The sequence below is a fragment of the Lithobates pipiens genome, unplaced genomic scaffold, assembly GCF_037356315.1.
Source record: "Lithobates pipiens isolate NorthernLeopardFrog02 unplaced genomic scaffold, aLitPip1_a1.2 Scaffold_10, whole genome shotgun sequence".
Taxonomy (NCBI): Eukaryota; Metazoa; Chordata; class Amphibia; order Anura; family Ranidae; genus Lithobates; species Lithobates pipiens.
Genome location: NW_027507686.1, coordinates 17,473,833 through 17,490,148, shown reverse-complemented (window position 1 = coordinate 17,490,148; position 16,316 = coordinate 17,473,833). Strand labels below are relative to the sequence as shown.

Here is a 16,316-nt window from a genome sequence, read left to right as displayed (position 1 = left end):
TCAGTATCACTTGTTGCTAGGCAGAATGGAGAGATGCTCTTTACATCGGCATCTCCCTGTTAGACGATCACGGGTATCCCCGCAGCGATCAAGTCCACGGAACCCACGGTCGGACTCACGGGGGTCCCGACTGGCATGATGGCGTGGGGGCAATTTTAAATGGACATACCTTTACGCCAGTTTGCCTGCCCGCGCCATTCTGCCAACGTACATCGTCGTGCGTTGGTGGGGAAGCGGTTAAGCAGGCCTCAAGCCTATACTTCACTGAGAACTGACACTGTGATTTGGAGACAACTACATCGGAAGTAGTTACAAGTGTACTACACGTTCTTTGTTGTTAAATCCTAAGGTTTACAATTACTTTAACACAATAGCTAGCAGAAGACAGAAGACTATAGACTACATCTCTGAATGCAAGGCCTTACATTCAATCACTATAAGAAGGGACTGCATTATAAAGCAGGGGGAGCTCCCTAGCAATTGTATTGTATGGTGTTGATGGTTTTGCATAACTGTGTTTAATACAGCGTGCTGGAAGTGGGAAGGTGCCCCGGAGCTATAGGCATTGTCGCTTTGAGCATTGGTCCCACTTGGAGACGCGCATGCAAGGGTTACCCAATAATTCCTTATACCTTAAAGAGGAGGTCCGTTTAAAAAAAAAAAAAAAAAAAAAGTCAGCAGCTGCAAACACTTCAGCTGCTGACTTAATAAACACACTCACCTGTCCGACCCGTCCCTCGGCTCTCGGGTCCCGGCGCCGCCATTCATTGTAAGGGAAACAGGCAGTGGAGCCTGATGGCTTCACTGCCCGTTTCCTACTGCGCATGCGCGAGTCCCGCAGCTACTGCGCATGCGCGAGTCCCGCAGCGCTTTCTGAATGGGACGCGCTGTGTTCTGGAACACACAGTTCCCAGAACACAGCGCGACTCATTACCCAGAAGACGCCGCGACGAAGGGAGAAGGCACAAGATCTCCGCGGAGGAGGAAGAGGAAGATTAGGAGAAAGTGCCTAGCAACAGGCATTTCTGGTAAGTAAAAAAAAAAAAAATTTTTTTTCATTTTTTTTATTTTTTATATTTTTTTGTAATTTTTAATATTTTTTCGTTTTCAGGGTGGCCCTCCACTTTAATATTGTGGTGAACATCTACTGCACTGTTGCATTACGTTTGTGTGACAGTGTACATATTGTAATTGCTGTTTTATACCAATTTCAGTAAAAACACGTTCTGGTTAATTACAATTGGCATGCAGTGTTGTTCCTTTTCCTACAGGTGGAGCAACAGATACCCAGGTACAGGTAAAAGTACACTATTGCTGTAGTGCTACATTGTGGGGTCATCCTCTGTTGTTAGCTTCACACCAACACTGCACCACAGCTGCGTCAAGGGGATGGAGCCAAGTTATTGGGGGTGTAATAGCAGAGTGCAGGCCCACACAAACATCAGCAGCTCCTTCTGGGGGTCAGTGCTACAAAAACGAAAATAGGAACAAATGGGAACCAGCGGCTTTTTAGGGGGTGCGCTGCATCAGGCTCAGTTCAGCACCCCTCCCAACTTTTTTAGATGGGAATGAGGGACACCTATCAGCAAAAGTATGCAGGCATAGGACACACACCCTTGCCACGCCCCCTTAAAGGAGAATTGTACGAAAAAACAAGATTGGTTAAACCCACAAGTGCGTTTTTTTTTTTTTTTTTTTTTTTTCACTACTATTCCTTTATATTGGCTCTTGGAATTTACAAATTGCAGCAATTCAGGAATCAGATGAAAGGTTTAGCTCTGGGAAACACTTTTTTGATAGATAAAATGCAATGCATTTTATATACAACTATATATATCAGAGCAAAATGAGGAGGAATGAGGGACAGAGGGACATTGCTCCAAATCAGGGACAGTTCCTCGAAATCAGGTACAGTTGGGAGCTATGCAGTTCAGTGCCCAGTGTGGAGTGTACCTACAGACATAAGACTTGAAGTGGTTGTAAACCCTTACAAACCACTTTGACCTACAGGTAAGCCTAGATTAAGGCTTACCTGTAGGTCCAAGAAATATCTCCTAAACCTACACGGTTTAGGAGATATTTATAAAAAGACAGGCACCACTGTCTACGCCGCATGCGCTGTAGACAGCGTCACGCGGGCACACTGGGCATTCCAGTGCTAACAGCGATATATGCCGTTAGTGACGGCTCCCGTGCATGCGCGAGAGTGATGTCATTGCTGCTCCAGCGCTGTGAGTGGCCGGGGCAGCAATACCCGGAAGAAGATGGACACTCCGGACTACAGGGGACATCGGTGACTTCACTGGCTCCTGTGTCAGGTAAGTGACACATAATGGGCTACTAAGCGATGCATAGTAGCCCGTTTATGCTTTACCTTTGCAGGGAGACAAAGAAGAAGTAAACCCATCAGGGTTTACTTCCTCTTTAAAGCGGAGCTCCACGTAAAAGGGGAACCTCAGCTTGCCTGCCTCCACTGTTACATTTGGCACCTTTTTGGGGGGGGGGAGCGGGTACCTAGTTTTGACAGTTAACCGCTTCCACTTCACAACCCACCGCCCCCCCCCCCCCCCCCCCCCGGGCAGCCAGCCCATTCTCGGAGCACAGTGAGATTTGCACATGCTCAGTAGAAAACTGTCTGTGAAGCCGGTTTCCCTTAGCCAAGATGGTGGCGCCAGCACCCGAGAGCTGATTGAAGAATCTGCTCGGATGAGGTCTCCGCTGGATGCCTGGACAGGTAAGTGCCCTAATACTCAAAGTCAGCAGCTACAGGATTTGACTTTTTCATTTTTGGAGAGGGGGGGGGGGGAGGGCGGAACTACTCTTTAAGATGTGATCTAGCCAATAGACATAAGATCTGATTGCAAAATCCTTTTGTAGAATGACTTTTACAGAAAAAGTTGCATCACAGACCCAAATCAGGCATGACTGCATTTGCTTCCCCCCCCCCCTCCCTCCAGACCTGAGCCTAAGAAAAAAGAAAATAAATCAGGTATATCCGGTGTATCGGGTATAAATTACACACACCTGCGAGAGCTTTCAAAATTTCCCACCAGGGTCTATGAACTGGGGTTCTGTAAAAATCTAGGGACCCCCATCCCCCACCCCCAGGGGTTCCACCACCATTGCAACGGCTTCATCTCCACGTAACAGGGGCTTCACTTTTCTCCCTGCAGCTACTTCTACCTTATATCAGGGTGACTGGAGGGACGCATGTTCTTATGGAGCTGTTCTTCATCAGATGTGGTGGCTGCATTCCTTTTCCTTTTTTTATAGGCTTTTTCCCCCTGTTTTCACCTGGCTATATGGTCAGTAACCCAGTCTCTATCTCTCTCTCTCTCTCTATCTCTCTCTATCTCGGAAACTAAAGCAGCCATCACATCTAAGAATCGGTAAGCTGCAATATAATATATAAAGTATAAAAATAATTGAAGATAGAAAGCCTAAAAAAGAAAACGAATGCTGCCATCACTTCTAAGAATTGGTAAGCTAAAATATAATAATTGAAGAAAAATAAATAAAACTAATGCAGCCATCACATCTAGGAATTGGTAAGCTGCAATATAATATATAAAATATAATATAATAATAATAATTGAAGAAAAAAATCCTAAAAAAGAAAACGAATGCAGCCATCACATCTAAGAATTGGTAAACTGCAATATAATTTATAAAATATAATATATTAATAATAATAATAATCTAATACAAAAAAAATTGAAGAAAGAAAGCATAACAAAGGAAACTAAAGCAGCCATCACATCTAAGAATCTGTAAGCTGCAATATAATATATAAAGTATAATAATAATAATAAAAAAAATCGAATATAATAATTGAAGATAGAAAGCCTAAAGAAAACGAATGCAGCCATCACATCTAAGAATTGGTAAGCTGCAATATAATTTATAAAATATAATATAATAATAATCTAATATAAAAATTGAAGAAAGAAAGCCTAAAAAAGAAAACTAAAGCAGCCACCACATCTAAGAATCGGTAAGCTGAAATATAATATAATAGTAATTTAATATAATAAATTATTCTAATAATTATTATACAGGATTTATACATCGCTGACAGTTTACGCAGCGCTCTACAACGCGATGGGCAGACAGTACACGTACAATACAGTCTAATAGAGGAGGGGTCGGAGTGCTCTGCTCGTTAGAGATTACGATCTAAGAGATCGTATAAAAATGTCGAACGTTTTTGTGTGACTATCATAGGACAGGTGACCTGCAGATTTTTTTTTATTGTTTTGTTGGACGCCCCTTACCTCTCTGTCTTTTTCCAGCGGAGATAACCCCGGGTCGCCAGCGACTTGCCAGCCGAGGAGCCGAGATGATGTCTTCGGAGAGGGAGCGCATAGCGCCGCGCACTTTCAGGTTGTCAAACTCTTTCTAGGTCACGGCAACGTTTTGGAATCAATAAGCGTCTTTTATTTTTGTTTGTGAAATCCAAGAACAGGAGTCGCTTCAGCCGCTCACGAACGAATTCCTGGTTCGCTGTGCCTGCTCTGGCATGGGCACAGTGGCGCTGTGTTAGATCCTACGGTACCCTTGTACTTTGGGGGGGGGGGGGGGGTCAGCTCCTCGTCCGATCAGGTCTCCGACACCCACTGGCTGCAGCTTATCGAAGACGGGAGCCGTGGATCATTAGAGAATTCCTCACTGCTACTCTGCCTAAACCTGTCTGGCAGCTTCCAAGCCATGTCCTTCCAAGTCAAACACATTGGTCCCTCTGCCTTTTGTCTTTCGCTAAAAATTAACTCCTTGCATAATAGCCGCCGTGCCAAGCCAGGAGCTCTGGATGTCACATTGTCCGCTCCGCGCCATCCGTCATAGGACGTTAAAGTGACACAAAACCATTATCCCTATCCTCCAAAAAATAACCGTTACATATCCGCTACTTAAAGGGTAATGCCGCCTACACACGATCGGAGTGTTCGGCGGAAAAATCTTGGATGGTTTTTCCGACCGAATTCTGCTCAAGCTTGGCTTGCGTGTACACACGGTGACACAAAAGTTCTCGGAACTTTCAACCGCCAAGAACGCGGTGACGTGCAACACCACGGCGAGCCGAGAAAATGAAGTTCAATGCCTCAGACCATGCGTCAAATTGTTTCCACGCGTGCGTAGGAATTCTGCGCGTCGGAATTGCTACAGACGATCGGAAATTTCCGATCGGAACTTTTTCCGTCTGAAAAATAGAGAACGCGCTCTCAATCTTTTGCTGGCGGAAATTCCGCCAGAAAAAGTCCGATGGAGCATGCACACGGTCGGAATTTCCGACCAAAAAGCTCTCATTGGACTTTTGCTGGCGGGATTTCCGATCGTTTGTACGGGGCATAACCCCGCTTTCTTGGGGGAAAAAGTAGCAAAAAAAATAATAAAACATACAAAATCCATATGAATGCGCTATATATATATATATATATATATATATATATATATATATATATATATATATATATATATTATAATGTGTGTGCTCATATCAATATGTATCCAATATATATATCCATCTGTATCCATATCAATATATACACTGTGTATATATTAGATACAAATTTATATATATCCATATCAATATATACACTATGTATATGTGTGTGTATATGTATATATGTATATATGTGTGTATATATATATATATATATATATATATATATATATATATATATATATATATATATATATATATATATATATATATATATATTAGATACAAATTGATGGATACATATGAATGTGTATATATACAGTAGATATAAAAAGTCTACACACCACTGTTAAAATGTCTCTGTGATATATAAAAAATTGACAAAGATAAATCATTTCAGAACTTTTTCCACCTATAAACTGTACAACTCAGCTAAAAAACAAACTAAAATCTTTTAAGGGGGGGGGAGTAAAAATAAAATAAATAAATAATGTGGTTGCATAAGTGTGCACACCCTCCTATGACTGGGGATGTAGCTGTGTTCAGAATAAAGCACCCACATTCAAACTCATGTTAAATAGGAGTCAGTACACACCGGCCATCATTTAAAGTGCCTCTGATTAACGCCAAATAAAGTTCAGCTGTTCTAGTAGGTCTTTCCTGACATTTTCTTAGAAGCATTCCTACAGCAAAAGCCGTGGTCCGCAGAGAGCTTCCAAAGCATTAGAGCAGGGGTCAGAAACCTTTTTTCCACTTGAGGGCCGGATTCAATGTATGTGAATGCATGGAGGGCCTGCATTCACCTTCTAATGAATGAAAATACCATTGCACAGCCCCTGCACCTCTGGGCCTCTTTACATTACACAGCCCCCGCGCCTCTGGGCCTCTTTACATTACACAGCCCCCGCGCCTCTGGCCCTTTACATTACACAGCCTCCGTTCCTCTGGCCCTTTACATTAAACAGCCCCCATACCTCTGGCCCTTTACATTACTCAGCCCCCATACCTCTGGCCCTTTACATTACTCAGCCCCCACAGCTCTGGCCCTTTACATTACACAGCCTCCTTACCTCTGGACCCCATTACATTACACAGAACCCGTGCCTCTGGCCCTTTCATTACTCAGCCCCCATACCTCTGGACCCCTTTAAATCACACAGCCCCCCCTGCGTATTACACAGCACCCCCCAGCTGTGTAAGCACAGAGGGATAGGGCACTTTAAATAGTTTTCTTTATTATTATTTATTTTATTTATATATTTTTACAATGTCCCTTTGAGAAAGAAAAATTCTGATCACTTTTATTGGTGTCAGAAGGAACGTAAATATCCCTTGTGACAGTAATAGGCAGTAACAGGTACTCTTTATGAAGGGATCTCAGGTCTATAAGACCCCAAATCCCTCCTTTGCACTTAAAAGCATTCAAAATGAATACGGTCATTTTTTTACATTTTTTTTTTCACCTTTAAGTCTTCTGTAAACTAGAAGTGATGTCATGACATCGCTTCCGGGTTACTAGACCTGAGACCTGATCAAAGCTGAATTTGGCCTAGTTCGGGTCTCCGGCCAGCCGGCGGACATGCTGCTTGGGATAACAGCTGAGCGGCTTTTTAGCCGCATCGGTTGTTATCCCAAGAAATCCAACCACTGGTTCTTAAAAACAGTACCTGGGTGATGCCTGCAGCTGCAGGCATCACCCTCGTACAACCCCTTCAAGCCAAGGCCTAGGGTTGCCACCTGTCCAGGATTCACCTGGACAGTCCAGGGTTTGTAATCATGTGTCTGGGTTTCAGGCTGCCTGAAACCCGGACACTTTATTTACACTAGATTATGGCCTTCCAGCAGAGTTGCTGGCTGCAGTTGTCTAAGCTTATAGGGTCTGTAACACTCTTTCATACTGCCCAAAGCCAGCACTAACAACCCCCCCCCCCCCCCCCCCCCAAAAACAAAACAAAAAAAACACTCACACAGACGGGAGAGGACTTGATCTGCACCTCTTCCCCCCCACCCCTACCCCTTTGTGTCTGCCCACACTCCAATCTCTGGCGCTGTGCCTCAGAAAAGGAAATTGGCGGCTGGAAATTTGAAGTCCAGCAGCCTCAGATACATCTGGATGAGAGGAGCCAAGGGGTGAGTGAGCTCACCATCCATCCCTGCCTGTGACTGAAGTCTCCCCCCTTCTCTCTCCCGCATCTGAGTAAGTACACTAAGGAAAATTAGGGTTCTCAGAGCACCCCTTACATCAGAGTTCCCCTTTACATCAGAGGCTACGGTGTTCCCCCTTACATCAGAGTCCTTTCCGTGCATCAGAGTTCTCAGTGTCCCCCCTTAAATCAGTATTTCCAGAGCACCCCTTATGTCAGAGCCCCCAGAGTTCTCCCTTACATCAGAGTCTACCCCTTACAGCGAAAGGGAACTCTGCGGACTCTGATGTAAAGGGGGAACTCTCGTTATTAACTTCATATGATTAGAATGTTATTTAATAGCAAAATATATGTATAGTTTATACTATAAAAAAAAATTGCCGTGCGCCGCTAAAGTGTTTGGGTTTGATTGAAGAACAGGTGGCAACCCTACCGAGGCCGCATATTTGCGTAGATCAGCATGAAAGGGGTTAAAATGTCCATGGGCCAGGTGCACGTGAATTCATCACTTGCCCTGACGAGCCGGACATTTAGCAGCCGCGGTCCATAGGTTGCTGACCCCTGCATCAGAGGGATCTCCTTGTCGAAAGGTATCAGTCAGAAGAAGGGTACAAAAGACTTTCCAAGGCGTTAGATCTACCATGGAACACGGTGAAGACCGTCATCATCAAGTGGAGAAAATATGGCACAACATTCACATTACCAAGAACTGGACGTCCCTCCAAAATTGATGAAAAGACGAGAAGAAAACTGGTCACAGAGGCTGCCAAGAGGCCTACAGCAACATTAAAGGAGCTGCAGGAATATCCGGCAAGTATTGGCTGTGTGGTGACAACAATCTCCCATATTCTTCATATATCTGGGCTATGGAGTAGAGTGGCAAGACGGTAGTCATCAAGGGAAGACATTCACCATCAAGTGGAGAAAATATGGCACAACACTCACATTACCAAGAACTGGACGTCCCTCCAAAATGTATGAAAAGATGAGAAGAAAACTGGTCAGTAACAGCAACATTGAAGGAGCTGGAGGAATATCTGGCAAGTACCGGCTGTGTGGTCCATGTGACAACAATCTACCATATTCTTCGTATGTGTGGGCCATGGGGTAGAGTGGCAAGACAAAACGACTAACGAAGAGAAATATCGAAGCCCGGCCAAATTTTTCAAAAACACATCTGAAGTCTCCCAAAAGCATGTGGGAAAATGTGTTCTGGTCTGATGAAACCAAGGTTGAACTTTTTGGCCATAATTCCAAAAGATTTGTTTTGCGCAAAAAACACCGCACATCACCAAAAGAAACACCATACCCACCGTGAAGCATGGTGGTGGCAGCATCATGCTTTGGAGCTGTTTTTCATCACGGGCCTTAGTCAAGGTGGAGGGAATTATGAACAGTTCCAAATACCAGTTCTAGACAGCTGAGCGTGAAGGAGAACTTCATCTTTAATCATGACAACGACCCAAAGCATACATCCAAAGCAATGGCTTCACCAGAAGAAGTTGAAAGTTTTGGAATGGCCCAGCCAGAGCCCAGACCTGAATCCCATTGAAAAGCTGTGGGGCGATCTGAAGAGGACTGCGCACACAGGAGAGGCCCCCCCACTATCTGACAGATTTGGAGTGTTTTTGCAAAGAGGAGCGGGCAGATATTGCCAGGTCAAGATGTGCCATGCTGATAGACTCATCCCCAAAAAGACTGAGTGCTGGAATAAAAACAAAAGGTGCTTCAAAAAAGTATTAGTGTAAGGGTGTGCAGACTTATGCAACCATATTATTTTATTTCTTTTACTTTAATCCCCCCCACCTAAAAGATTTCGGTTTGTTGTTCAACTGAGTTGTACAGTTTATACGTCACATTAAAGGTGGAAAAAGTTCTGAAATGAACTTGTGTGTAGACTTTTTATATACACTGTATACATAATGGAGATATATATATATATATATATATATAATGATACATATTGCTATATACACTATATTACCAGAAGTATTGGAACACCTGCCTTTACACGCACATGAACTTTAATGGCATCCCAGTCTTAGCCCTTGTACACACGGTCGGAGAATCCGTCGGAATGTGTCCTATCGGACTGTGTCGTCGGATAATCTGACTGTGTGTGGTATGCATCGGACTGATTCCGTCTGAATATCCGTCGCACCCAATTTTCCAACTTGTTGGAAATATTTCCCGACCAACTGGGCCGGTCGGACATACTCCGATCATGTGTAGCGAATTTTGATCGGACCAAGTGCCACGCATGCTCAGATCAAATTCCTACATCAAAGCTATTGGCTACTAGCCTGAATGTAGTCCCATCGTAACGAAATTACGTCATCACGTTCTGAAAGATCGGATTTTTCGCCAACTTTGTCCGACCGTGTGTATGCAACAGTTTCGGACAAGATCCGATGGACAAAATCCGACGGGCAAAATCTGACGGATTTGGTTGTGGAAATCTCCGACCGTGTGTACAGGGGCTTAGTCCGTAGGGTCCAATATTGAGTTGGCCCACCCTTTGCAGCTATTACAGCTTTCACTCTTCTGGGAAAGTTTAGGAGTGTGTCTGTGGGAATGTTTGACCATTCTTCCAGAAGCGCCTTTGTCAGGTCAGTCACTGATGTTGGACGAGAAGGCACGGCTCGCAGTCTCCGCTCTAATTTATCCTAAAGGTGTTCTGTCAGGTTGAGGTCAGGACTCTGTACAGGCCAGTCAAGTTCCTCCACCCCAAACTCGCTCATCCATGTATTTATGGACCTTGCCTCAGTCCTCAAGTACCCCCCCAACAGGCCATGTTTTGGTAATTTCTCTTAGTGTTGAAAATATATTTATTAGCATTTTCATAAAAAAGACAGTGAATAACATGAGATGAACAAAATCAATAGATGGCTATAGGTTCACATATACAAGGAGTCAGCCCGGTGGCTATCGCCCATAGCTAGGCTCCTGCTTACTAGCATGGTAAAACCAAGAAGAAAGGCCATCTTCTGGTGTATTAAAGTGGTTGTAAACCCTTACAAACCACTTTGACCTACAGGTAAGCCTAGATTAAGGCTTACCTGTAGGTCCAAGCAATATCTCCTAAACCTATATGGTTTAGGAGATATTTGCCCGAAAACGGGCACCGCTGTCTACGGCGCATGCGCCGTAGACAGCGGCGCGCAAGCGCACTGAGCGCGGCAGTTCCAAGAATGGAGCTGCCGCATTTGTCGACTCCCGTGCGCATGCGCGGGAGTGACGTCATCGCGGCTTCGCCGAATGACAGCGACGGAGCTGCGAGACGCCACCAGCAAGATGGATGCGGCGGACTACAGGGGACAGCGCGACTTCGCTGGCTCCTGTGTCAGGTAAGTGACACATAGTGGACTACTATGCGATGCATAGTAGTCCATTATGCTTTACCTTTGCAGGGAAAAAAAGAGGAAGTAAACTCATCAGGGTTTACTTCCTCTTTAAAACGATTCTAATTAACAGTTCTCGTAGTTCACAACATAATGTAATAATGTAAAATAGGTTGTATTGAGTAAAAGAAAAGGACAGACCAAGGTAGAGAGAGGAAGGAAGAAGGAGGGGGGGTCGATAGAGGAAGGGGGAGTAGTGGGGTTAATCAAGAGGAAACATGTGGATATAAGGTCAGGGCCGTCTTTAATATTGATTGGACCCCGGGCAAAAAATTTTTGGGGGGCCCCTCCCATGCAATTTCACTCTCCACCTGCTCTGAGACATACAATAAATAGAAGCTGGACTTAAAATCAGTTTACTGTATAAGATCAGGCAGCAATTGTGATTGGTTGCTAGAGGTTACAGCATATCATTACTGCTTACTGACTGGTTGCTAGAAGTTACAGCACACATTACGGCTCACTGATTAGTTGCTAGAGGTTACAGCAAATGATTTCTGCTTGTTAATTAGATGCTAGAGATTACTCACTGATTGCTAGAGGTTACAGCACATCATCTTCTCACTGCAGGGAACCATGATATACATATGAATGCCACCTTTATTTACATATCAATGCAGCTGGCCACAGCTATTTGCCTAGTAATGCCGCTGCTATTTACATATGAATGCCAGTTATTTACATGTAAACACAGGGTCTGCAGGTGAATCATCTGTACACAACAACAGGGCTAAAACTTCAAGGGACAAGGAAATTTAAACTGGAATAGTTGGCAAGTATGAGGCAGCTACTTTGGGCCCCACAACAATGACAGCGCCCAGGGCAGCTGCCCCTTTTGCCCTGCCTTAAAGACGGCCCTGTATAAGGTAGGGAGGAACGGTGGGGAGGGTTGGAAGGGAACTGAGGAGCACTAAGTTTTCCTGCGGGCTCAACAGCTTATTCATTAGGGTGTTAGAGGTGGAGAAGCAGAGCCAGACCGACCACAACGTTGTAAATTTGACAAACGTGTCATTATCAAGGTCTAGCATCTGCTCCATCCTCATGGTGTCATTCATGGTAGAGACCCAACGTGGTAATTTCTCTTAAGATAAAATAGCTGTCCAAAATACCAAGCCGTTGACTCTGCTTTAAAGCACCCATGCAAGATGAAGGAAAACCTGCAAACGTGGCCTGTTGGGGGTATGTGAAGACCACTGCTCTATTAGAATGAGATCTGGTGAGTGTGGAGGCCATTGGGGTACAGTGACCTCAGTGGTAAGATGATTGGAGCTTTGTGACATGGTGCATTATCCTGCTGGAAGGAGCCATCAGATGATGGGGACACTGTAGTCATAAAGGGATGGACATGGTCAACAACAATATTCAGGTAGGCTGTGGTGTAAATGATGCTCAATTGGTACTAAGGGGCCCAAAGTGTGCCAAGAAAATATCTCCCCCACACCATTACACCACCACCACCAGCCTGAACCGGTGATACAAGGCAGGATGGATCCATGCTTTCACGTTGTTTATGCCAAATTCAGACCCCGCCATCTGAATGTCGCAGCTGAAATTGAGACTCATCAGACCAGGAAACACTTTTCCAATCTTCTATTGTGCAATTTTGGTGATCCTGTGCAAATTGTAGCCTCAGTTTCCTGTTCTTAGCTGACAGGAGTGGCACCCGGTGTGGTCTTCTGCTTCAAGGTTCCATGTGTTGTGCGTTCAGAGATGGTGTTCTGCCTACCTTAGTTGTAATGAGTGGGTTTTTGAGTTACTGTTCCCTTTCTATCATCTGGAACCAGTCTGCCCATTCTCCTCTGACATCAACAAGGCATTTTCCTCCACACAACTTCCGCTCACTGGATATTTTCTCTTTTTTCCCACATTTCTCTGTAAACCGAGAGATGGTTGTGTGTGTGAAAATCCCAGAAATACTCAAACCAGCCCGTCTGGCACCAACAACCATGCCACGTTCAAAGTAACTTAGATCCCCTTTCTTCCCCATTCTTCTGATGCTCGGTTTGAATACACTCACATTTAACAGTGCCTTTAGTGGGCACTAACATGCATGATTAGCAAAAACTCGTAGTGGAGGAGTCTTCAACATCGGGTGACGTCAGGTCTGGCCCTGGTAATTTGAACGCATGCTAGCTCTGGTGGGAGCAGAGAGGCGGCGTCCCAGTAACTTCTACCCAGGCTGTCTATGCTGGTGCCCACTAAAGGCACTTTTTAATATGAGTGTACATTTTTTTTTTTTATACTGGGTTACCGTTTAAATTTAAAAGAAATACTACACTGTAAGATAATTTCTTGGTCATCTGGATTAGGACATCATGGGGAGATGATAATGAAGACTACCAGACCTCCCTGATGTTCCTGGGAGAGCAGACATTTTCAGAGCAGGAGGAGGTGTTCCCAGCCTGAGCCCAAAGGGCACTTTGATCTTCTTTTAGGGAAGAGGTCATATTAATTTGATAAGTCATGAGGTGATCACTTTATGCATGGTTGGTGTGAAGAGGATATTATTATATCTGGGGACTATAGCAGGGTTCATTGATCCGGGAGACACGTGGATACTTTTCTTTTCACATGTGTATGGACTCCCAAGATTTTTGGACTTGTCGATGCTTATTTAAAATTTTATATATATCACATTAATTTTCTTTGCAATTATAAAGTGTAAAGCAACACTTTTTATTTACGTGGTATTTCAGCGCACTTATAAGGGTGGAGTGCAACTTTCTCCACTGAACTCAAGATTTGCACATCAGATTGCAATAGTTTAGGACAGGGCTTTTTTTCTCAGAGAATAGGAGCAGGAACTCCCTCCTTCCGAGTCACCTCTTGTGTCCGCCTCCAAGCACTATTCCTTGGTTCCACTCCCTACCCACCTCCAAGCACCATTCCTTGGTTCTACCCCCTATAAACCTCTGAGCATCATTCCTTGATTCCACCCCCTACCCACCTCCGAGCACCATTCCTTGGTTCCACCCCCTATAAACCTCTGAGCATCATTCCTTGATTCCACCCCCTACCCACCTCCGAGCACCATTCCTTGGTTCCACCTCTACTCACCTCCGAGCACCATTCCTTGGTTCCACTCCCTACCCACCTCCGAGCACCATTCCTTGGTTCCACCCCCTACCCACCTCCGAGCACCATTCCTTGGTTCCACTCCCTACCCACCTCCGAGCACCATTCCTTGGTTCCACTCCCTACCCACCTCCGAGCACCATTCCTTGGTTCCACTCCCTACCCACCTCCAAGCACCATTCCTTGGTTCCACCCCCTATAAACCTCTGAGCATCATTCCTTGATTCCACCCCCTACCCACCTCCGAGCACCGTTCCTTGGTTCCACCTCTACCCACCTCCGAGCACCATTCCTTGGTTCCACTCCCTACCCACCTCCGAGCACCATTCCTTGGTTCCACCCCCTACCCACCTCCGAGCACCATTCCTTGGTTTCACCCCCTACCCACCTCCGAGCACCATTCCTTGGTTCCACCCCCTACCCGCCTCCGAGCACCATTCCTTGGTTCCACCCCCTACCCGCCACCGAGCACCATTCCTTGGTTCCACCCCCTACCCGCCACCGTGCACCATTCCTTGGTTCCACCCCCACCTATCTCCAAGCACCATTCCTTGGTTCCACCCCCTACCCACCTTCGAGCACCATTCCTTGGTTCCACTCTCTACCCACCTCTGAGCACCATTTCTTGGTTCCACCTCCTACCCACCTCTCAGTAATGGATACAGAACCAAGTGTCAATTTGTGGTGCTAAGTAATTCGTATGTACTTTGTTAATGATAGGAAGTAAAATATGTCCCCTGTAGCCAGCAACAATGGAGCTCCCCCAGCAACAATAGACTCTGAACAGCTAGCAACAATAGACCTCTCCCTCAACAGTAACAGAAACGATAGTCTCCCAGTAGCATAAGAGCCCTCCAGCAACAATATATCCCCATCAGTGACAACTGACCTCCTCAGCAACAATAGACTCTCCCCCTCTAAAAATAGACCCCCTCCAGTAACAATTGATTCCCCAGAAGCCAGCATCAACAGACCCTCCAGTAAACCCCAGCACCCCTTGCCATTACATACTGTACATTCAGAGCTGGAGGTGCCGGAACGGCGTTACCCCACATTCCTGCTGAAAAAAAGCCCTGGTTTAGGAGCAGCAAAGGTGCTTCATCAGCTGTTTAAAGAAACAAGGAGACACCTGTAAGTGCATGCTTTCAAGATCTATTGGCTGTTTCGCGGAATTGTTGACCTCACAGTTTTTACGTTAATTTATTAAAATAAATCCAATGTCTTATCATCATCCGTGGGATGGAAAACCAGATTGGGCTTATTTACTTCACTTTGTCAAATGTTGTGTTTTTTTTTTTTTTTCAGAGACCATTCCTGAATGGGATCACGCCATTGACTCCCACCACATTCCTGCGGCATTCCTAATCTCGCCCAGGGCTGGTGACATGAATACGAAGAGCAGCGACCAACTCAGTGGGATGTTAGTTTTTACTTTGTTCATTGCCAAGAAAATAATAGGAAGGCACTCATCACCAAGGTCAGACAAGATACATACCAGCTGATTTTAATTATCTTGTTCAGAGAAGATGTAGAGTTTGTGTTCATTATGGTAAAAGCTAACTCCACCATTTGGACCATATTACATGTTATACCAATATATATTATTATTATTATTATTATAATACAGGATTTAAAATCATTAGGTTGCCACTGGAGTCCTCTTCCACCCCTCCATGACGACATCACGGGGCTGGTGGGTGTTAGAGACCTTGAACTCCTCCACCTTCCATTTGAGGATGTCCCTCAGATACTCAATAGGGTTTAGGTCTGGAGACATGCTTGGCCAGTCCATCACCTTGAGGCCGCGTACACACGGGCGGACTGTTCGCCCAACTTTGTCCGTCAAACAGTTTCGGCAAACAGTCCGCTCAAAATTAGCATGGACGGACATGGCCACACACGTCGTACGAACAGTTTGCTGAAACCGTGCGCGATGACGTGAACGTGCCGTACGACGGGACGCAAAATACGACGTCCTATACATTGCATTACAACTTTCGGCGTGTAAATCCTTTCTGAGCATGCGCGGAACTTAGTTTGACGAACAAGCCTACACACGAGGGGACTGTTCGCTGAAACCAAGTTTCAGCGGACAGTTTTACGGAATTTCCGAAAAACTTTGTTCGTCAGACTGTCCGCTGAAACTGTCCGCTGAAAGCCCACACACGAGCGGACTGTCCGCTGAAACACTGTTCAGCGGACAAAGTTGGGCGAACAGTCCGCGCGTGTGTACGCGGCCTTACTCTCAGCTTCTTT

At 45.1% G+C, this 16,316-nt stretch overlaps 1 long non-coding RNA gene across 1 annotated transcript in view; it reads left to right on the top strand.

Moving 5' to 3' along the window:
- LOC143927669 (uncharacterized) overlaps positions 1 to 15,577 on the top strand; it is a 43,150-nt gene extending 27,573 nt beyond the window's left edge. The window contains exons 2-3 of the long non-coding RNA XR_013262299.1: positions 4,293 to 4,383; positions 15,366 to 15,577. This is a non-coding gene — a long non-coding RNA (uncharacterized LOC143927669). The remainder of the gene's footprint in view (positions 1 to 4,292; positions 4,384 to 15,365) is intronic.
- The last annotated feature ends 739 nt before the right edge of the window (positions 15,578 to 16,316 follow it).